This window comes from Meleagris gallopavo, chromosome 15, assembly GCF_000146605.3.
Source record: "Meleagris gallopavo isolate NT-WF06-2002-E0010 breed Aviagen turkey brand Nicholas breeding stock chromosome 15, Turkey_5.1, whole genome shotgun sequence".
In the NCBI taxonomy this organism is placed as follows: domain Eukaryota; kingdom Metazoa; phylum Chordata; class Aves; order Galliformes; family Phasianidae; genus Meleagris; species Meleagris gallopavo.
Genome location: NC_015025.2, coordinates 12,419,422 through 12,427,424, shown reverse-complemented (window position 1 = coordinate 12,427,424; position 8,003 = coordinate 12,419,422). Strand labels below are relative to the sequence as shown.

General features: G+C 43.4%; 1 long non-coding RNA gene across 1 annotated transcript; it reads right to left on the bottom strand.

Moving 5' to 3' along the window:
- Positions 1-8: 8 nt before the first annotated feature.
- On the bottom strand, positions 9-7,992 carry LOC104913287. Its single transcript, XR_795272.2, has 3 exons — positions 3,893-7,992; positions 1,871-1,994; positions 9-1,537 (listed from the first exon to the last, which is right to left on the bottom strand). It is a non-coding gene; the product is annotated as an uncharacterized LOC104913287 (long non-coding RNA).
- Positions 7,993-8,003: the final 11 nt, after the last annotated feature.

Below are 8,003 nucleotides of genomic sequence, written 5' to 3'. Positions count from 1 at the left end.
GCCTGGCTGCGAGACAGAGCGCGGCCCGCGGGGCAGGTGCGGCTCTAGGGACACGGCACAGCTCCTGCAGCTGCAGCGCCCGGGACCGTGCCAGAGCTCGGGCAGGGAAGGAAAGCGAGGAAAGGCGTAAAGCGGCCGTGCGTAACGTGGCCGAGCATCGAGCCGCCTCGCGAGGGCTCCTAATGAAGTACAGCTGTTCCCTGATATAATTATAGCGTCCTCCTCTTGGTAATTGGCTTTGGCAGTTGTGGTGATCAGAATTCTCTCAATGCACCTTTCGCGCAGCTCCTCCTTGCTGGAGGCAGAGACCGTAGCCAAACCTTGTCCTCGCCTCCCTGCAGACCCACGGTGTATGGGAAAGGTCCTGTGTTTCTGGCTCCCTGAACCCTGCGATTAGAGAGCTGTGACTTTGGTGGATGCCTTTGGCTCCCAAATAGTGAAAATAAGGCATGGTGTTTATTTATTTATTTATTTCTGAAAGTATACGTCTTGGAAAAGCAAAATGACTGAGCTAGAAAAAGAGGGCATGGCATTTCAGATTTACAAACAAAAGGTTATTGCAAATGCTCAGGAAATGCTATTCTCTGGAAGTATGGCACCTTGTCAGGTTGGCCGTTAGGATGCCCAGAGCTGGCTGAGCATGACAGTGCAGGTCCTCTGCTGCTCCCTCGCTCTACCTGTGCTCTACACAGGCTGGGTAAGCTGCAGCTGGTTCAGACGCTCCAGTTCTTCCCAGATGAGTTTGTCTTTAGAGCAATTGCCAACGAGGGCACGCTAATACAAGCCAGATGTGTGGGTGTTTTATGTGTGTATGTGGGGAAAATGGATCAAGCCCACCGAATCATCCTGCAGAGCACACGCAGCCAACCCCAGGTTACGATTTCCAGTCGCTACAGGCCCTGGACCTGACTGCTTTCCCCTGATGACTCAAAGCTGAAACGTGGCTGCCCTATACCTGCTGACACTTGGGTGCTGTGAGGAGTGTAAATACTCCAGATAAGCGGGATTAGGGAACTCTCTTAGCCCAGGGTGGCTACAGTCCTGTGAGCAAAGGCCAGCTTCCCAGCCCAGGCCTTCAGTAAGTCACTCTCCCATGTTATATTCACCAGCAGCACCAACATGACAACTGTGGACCGAAAATGACTTTCACAGAATCATATGAGTAGATTAGCATGCTTACCTTACTGACAGTGTCCTTGTTTTTCTTACACTTCATGGACCTTCCAGGAGGAGCATGAAGGCCTTCTCCCCGCAGTTCTGCACATCAGTATTTTTCACCTGTCTCTCACTGACTCATTTTCTAACATCTTCCCAGATGTTAAGCTGTTGAGTGTATGACTTCCAAAGATGAGCTCTGTCAAAAGGAGGAGGAACAGTAAATTTGTTCTTCTCTGACTTCTGTTACAATCAGAGCTGACTTCAACTTGTTCCTCAGATATTCCAAGGTAACTGTCTCCAGGTTTTGTCTGTTTTGGTGCACCTTTTGCATGTGTGCCCCTCTGCAAGCATTTTCATATTGTTTTCTGAAGGTCTTATCCTGGAAGTAGAAAACAAGGAAGCTGAATTCAGCCAGTAACGGGTCAGTGATTTTGTTCTTCATTTCATTCCATTTTAAGAATGCTTTCTTAAAGGAAATAAGGTAATGTAACTGTTTGATCCTAAGCAAGTGAGAACAACGCCTTTTTTCCCCTGGTATGAGGCACCTGTCCAACATTTTATTAACTCTGCTAATTGCATTGAGCATCATGCAGTGCTGAACAATCCTTGGCTGCTAATTCCCAGATCACTATAGTTAAGTTGACTGTTATACAAGTAAAATTCATAGCAAGGAAAAAAAAAAAGAAAAAAAAAAAGGACATTATAGACTCACAGTGGCAAAGAACTGATCATAACAGTTCTCAGTTCTCAATTCTGATCAGCTTCTGTCAGCAAGCAATCACATTTTGTGAACTACTGGAAGATGATGTTAGGACTCACTGCCACATGTTTCTGAGCTGTATGGGTACATGAGAGATTGATTGTTAGATCTTACATGTTCAGACATTTATACAAACAAGAAACATTAATTTTCCACATGTGAATATCTTATGGAGATTTCTATGCAGATAATTTGTATACGCTCTTTCATTTTGTTACGTGTGAACCTGATAATAATCTGAATTTACATACACAAATTACTGGAAGGTCTGGATCTGGCACACTGGGGAGTCATTTCTGGCTAGCAGCATTGGAGATATGATAACTATTTAGACAACTATATAAAATGAAATCAGCACTTGTCAAGGGAAAATGCATTGTTATGAAAACTGGAACCGGTATGTTCTCAAATAAATTCTCAAATAAAGTCTGTGAAAAAGTTAATCAGAAATCCTCTCCTGCCACTCACCTGCCATACTGCTCTTCTTACTTCTTTCTCTCCTTTCCTGGGGTGCAAACCCATACCCAGAAGCAGAGAGCTGCAGAGGCAGAAGCAGCAGTAGTATGCTGCAGATGTGCAAAAGTGGTGCATCACTGCTCAGAGTAGGGAAAGGTGAAGGTCCTGCACTCCACATTGGTGGCTCTGCTTGCAGGAATCAAGCACCCGTGTGCCCAAGGAGGACATCATCTATGGTGTGAGTGCAACACACACTGGGACTGGCTGTGCGTGCATGGTAGGTTTGACCAGGGAAGGCTGGTCTTGATACTTTTAGTTCTGAGTGCAGCTGAGACCTGAGTTCTGCTCTAGAAATAAGAGAAGAAACAAGGCCAGAAGAGACCTGTGGAAGAAGCTGCAACTGTCAGGTGGTGGTTTCTGGATGACACGTGCCCACATTTTCCATTTTTAAGAAGCACAAGGGCTTTCGAATTATTTTTTGTGTGTGTTTGTTTGTTTGTTTGTTTGTTTGTTTTGGAATGAGTATTTCTTCTGTTTTTTCTTATTTGATTATCAGGGTACCTATGCTGCAACCAACCAGAAGGAAACTGAATGGAAGCAAGTGGCAAATAATAATAAAAAAGCCAGTCAAGCCACTGCTAATCACATTAGTTTATATATGCTGCTTATAATTAGACTACTTAAACATTCATTTCCTTACCTCATTACAGACTATATCTTCCCAGGACCCTCACCTTTGTCCATTGCCATTGTGGCATACAGTAGAGATAGATACAATTACTCAGCTCAGTATTTGTGAAGTACTCCAAAGAACTTTGATGCAGCAGCATAATAAATTCTCAGTAGCAGCTAATTGTCTCATTTTAATGCATTTTTAATGAGACACCTGGGAGAATACAAAAACAATGCAAACCCACCGAAAAACAATATTTTTCATTGGCTTTGCAGTCCCTCCTTATTTATGTCTTCCTGCAAAAGGGCTTTTTCATATTAATACCACAAAGGGGCAGCCCCTTAGCTTCACCCAGCTGTGTGACAGTATCATTCTCTGCCACACCATGACCCACCATCCATGGGCATGCCAGAATCTATAAAACACCATGGAGGGAGTCCAGAGAGTAGAGTCCTCCATCCTGCATATGTTCCACATCTCCATCACTTTTGTCTCTCTAGGGAACAAAGGTACATTTATGTTGATTCCTTGTCATCTGAAATGTAGATGTAACTCTCAGATAGGAAGAAAAAAAGGTGGCAAAGGGTTGTAAGTGCACTTCCAGTCGGTGCTGGCCTGCCCAGATGCCTTAGCCTGCAGTCACTAACTGGTTTCAGCTGGTGAGAGCTCTGGTCCAAGCTCAGTAACTGTGATGCTTAACAATATAATGACATTTAATACTACTAGCATGTGAACAAACTGGTTTCTTTCTTTCTTTGTTGTGTTGTTTTTTTTTGTTTTTTTTTTTTTTAATGTATCTTTGCTTCTTAATTCATAAAGGGGCTTTGCACATCTGCAGTACTTACAGAGACAAGGGGCTTGTTGCTTTCAGCAGAAGGGCTCTCCAGTCTATGCTGTAGCTGTGGTAGAGTGCCTAGCACAAACACTCAGGTTAGTTGCAAAACTCCCCTTGAATTTTGCTGCTTCTGGGAAATGCCTCAGAGTTAGGTGAGCTGGCTGCTTCTAGAGCACTGCAAAGCTGCTGGATTTGTTTGAAGCAAGGGGCAGAGGGTCACGTTGCAACCATAGGTCAGGGAGAGCATCACTTTTGGGAAATGAATATTGACTCACTGAACCTACAATAACAGCAAAGAAAAGCTCAAATCTCATAGCACTTAATAGTCCTTTGTTGATAAAGATTATTTTGACAAGACCTCCAGGAAACGTACTTTCTCACTGCAAACCCATTTCAAGGCTGCCTTTGCCCTTACTGTATTTCATCTCCTTTTCTAAGATGGATTTTTCTTCTCCACAGATGAGATCCCGGTTTCTTTCCAGACTTGGACAATAGTGCAGTTGAAAAGGATGACAAAACAAGCTTCTTCTCAAGCTGCCACACAAAAGACGTCAGTCAGGATATTTACAACAAACACTGGCTCCAAATGTGAGGGCTCCCATTTCCTGGCAGTGTTGCTCTACACAGTGTTTTCTCTGGAAGGAATCAATTACATCAGTGGGCTCGGGAATGTATGTTGAGATGGTTTAATCAGAGTTGAAAATCACAGTACAGAAAGGGGCTTCAGTTCTTCTGGCTGGACACAACGTACTCCATTTGGGAGACACTAAGGAATTTCACTGATACCAGACACATTAGCTCATCTCCATCCAGTGTTAACATGGCTGGTGGCAGTACTGTATGAATCTGATTCAGCAAAGCACTGAAGCACATGCTAAACATTAATTTCTTCAATTAGACTTAGACATGTGCTCTGGGCTGAGGATATGCCACAATACCCACAGAAATCACAGCACCGCTCATCAGGTAATTTGTTTTGACCAGTGAATTCCTCTGTAGATAGAAGTTTTGTCATATTTCCCATACGCCTGTCTGTTGGTTGGCTCTTCCTGTTGACTTTATTCTTACATTTCTAGGCAGTCTTTCAGAACTTAACACTTCCTCTTCATTATACATTTGTACAACATCTAGTACAAATAAGGCTGTGGTTTCCATAGCTCTCACAACACCAGTTATTACAACAGGAATGGATGAAGTGCAAGCTTTACTGCCTTCATAAATAGAGGCTTATAGTTAGACCCTAATCTTTCTTCTGTTTTCCTCGGTGTATGAAATGGGTCTTTACTCATCCCAGCTTGGTTTAGATCCCCATGGGGCAAAATGTCTGTGGGTGGAATGACATCTATTTGAAAGGATCAATAGGAAGCAAGAAGTGAAGATTAAAAGGTCTGGAAAACTTCTAAGACTTCAGCTGATATGTTGTGTAACACTAAGGTTGTGGCAAGATGACAGAAGCTGCGTTCCTATGTGACTTGACAAGCTATGGAAATGCCAAATGTTTCTGCAGTAAGCTAATCTGCTGATAAGAAATTAAAGCAGTGGTTAATTAGAGACCAGGTTCAAGGGAAAGCTCAGCTGAGCCTACAGAGTTATTGCTTCACTGATAGAGCATGAGGTTTCAAAAGAAGTACTGAGTATAGGCAGGTAACCTGCAAGAGATGGGCCAAAGCCCGCTCTGTTCCACCAGTGTAAAATTTATTGTCAGTAGGAGCAGATTCAGACTGATAATCATCAGTAAGTTTCAGTGAACACTGGAATTGTCTGCTTAATTGTGTGAGAGTTGCAAGAGAAAGATAAAGGTGGATCTAAGTCATTATCCAGGGGCAAGTTCTAACAGTGCCGGACAAACATTTTGCTGAAGGGTCTTTCTTAGGCACTGGGTTTTTATCTGAATTCTATCAACTGCATTCCTAGGAGGAGGAAAAAACCCACAAGAGCAAACCATCACCAAGAGAAGAAACAGTATGTGTTTGATTGACAGCCATATATTCTTTTGTTTTGGTTTAAGTTAGAATTTTCAAAGGGGTAGGGCTAAGGACCTTCTCTTGCAGAAGACCAAGGGTCACATCCCTTGCTTGTCTAAACCAAGTTGGCTTCATTGACTCCTTTGCTGATTTATAGCAGCTGAGTGTCTCTACTGAAAGTATAGACCTGACGCAGAACCAGCAGCACACCCATGCCTGTTCTTCCATGATTCCAAATAAAGCGTGATTCATACCCAAGTACAGGAGAAGTGGAATGCAAAAAGCAAACAGAAGACAAGGTGAAAAGTAATTACATTTCCTTGACTGCAGATTAAAGAAAGTGGAAGAAAAGCCTAACACTAAAAATTCATTAGATTCATTCTCTTTAGAAACCTGTAAACTATGAAGGCAGGCTCTCTATTGAATTAAGTTTTTTGGCAGAAAAAATAAATATTGTTGTGTGAATTATTGGGACATGCATCCAATTAAAATCCTTTAACAGAAATGCACTGTTAATGTAAGGGCTATTAAGCTGAGCTGAAATACATAGATCATATTTAAACTGAAAGGAGGTAAATAATCCATTGCACTTATGTGATTGCCATTGGCAGAAAAGGAAGTAATGCAGAATTATGATAAAGGGTGCAGCCAATAATGGAAGCTGTGGCTGGCGTCCCAGAAAGAGACACCACCCAGAACTGGTGAGTAAAGCAAGTAGTAAGATAAATAAAGTAATGGCAAGACCAAGTACATGATCTGTTTTGTTGACCATAGGCCTACACAACCATTCTCTGCATGCAGAGAGGTCTGGCCTCTCTGAAGAGCACTGAAATTGCAAGGCATAAAACACTGGGGTGGAGAAGCCTTGGCTAACCTGAAATTATGGGCTGCTGGCATTTAATCCTGTTGTGTGACAGGCAGGTGGGTATACATGTGTGTCTACTGGTGCATGGACTGCTCTCCATTTCAGCCCAAACTGGAAGTTGACAGTTTGCTTTGGTTAGTTTTAAATAGTTTGAATTATGTAAACATTAATTTCACAGTTACAGGCTGAGATAGTAGAGACTGTGAAAAGAAAAATTAAGGAAAAATGTGTGTACAACAGTAGAAAGGGTTGCTGCCCTGTGCTACAGAGGAGAAGAAAACTTTCTGCAAGATGGACAGAGCAGCCAACTTTAACAGGAATTACCCCATAGGGGCAAAGTATTTTCTTAGTGAGAACAGAAAGTGATTTTTATTTTTGCCACAGAAGATATTAAGGCTCACTATCTGTGATGGAGTCTTTCTGACTTCAGAACCAACAGAGCAATACTGTGTGTCCAATATCAAGTCACAAAACAATTTATTTGCCTTTTCCATCAGAACACATTGTTCCTACAGGGGCATAATTTTACAGCTCAACACTCGTGCTGGCTCTGAAAGCTTCTATTAAGACAGAAATCTCCCAGATAATAGAAAACTGTCTTAGGCCCCGTTCTCTCGCATCTCAGCTGCCGTCTGTCCATTCGGGAGTTTATAGCAAGCTCATCTTTGCAATAATAAAGAGACTTTATAAGAGGTCTTAAAAGGCCAACAGTTTCCAACAGCATCCCTGTCCTCCTTCCCCCCCTGTTGCCTCTTTTTCCTCCCTTGTTTCTGGGAATCAGGCATCACTGCAAGTCTGATCTGCTAGGGATGAGAGACTGAGAGACCTTGCACTGAGTTTGGGGGGTGTCAAGATTTGATATCATTTTGACCTCCAGTGCCAACGTACCCTGCAGCCCAAGGGCATAATCACCCCAGTGCTGCCCACAAGGGCACTCGCTGCGATACCCTCACCTCTTACCTCCATAGCTGTGCTGCTCTCTGATGCAGGCTCTCGAGATGCTGACTGCAGCTGACTCTGGCTGCCCCACGGGCAACTCAGTGAACAAACCCGAGCTGCTCACAACAGCCTCTTCACTGTTTCATTTCCCCACTATGGGAGCACCGGTGTTCCAGAGGTAGAAACAACAGTACAGATGTTAAACCAAGACTTCCCAAACCAGTCTATCACTGAAGCTGAAATCTCCTGGCAGCAGCAGTTCATGCCTCAAGATCTCCCCAGCTGCTGCAGGGCAGCCAGACCCACCAGCCAGGCTTTCCCTGGCAGGAAATCTTCCCCTGCTTTTCCTATGG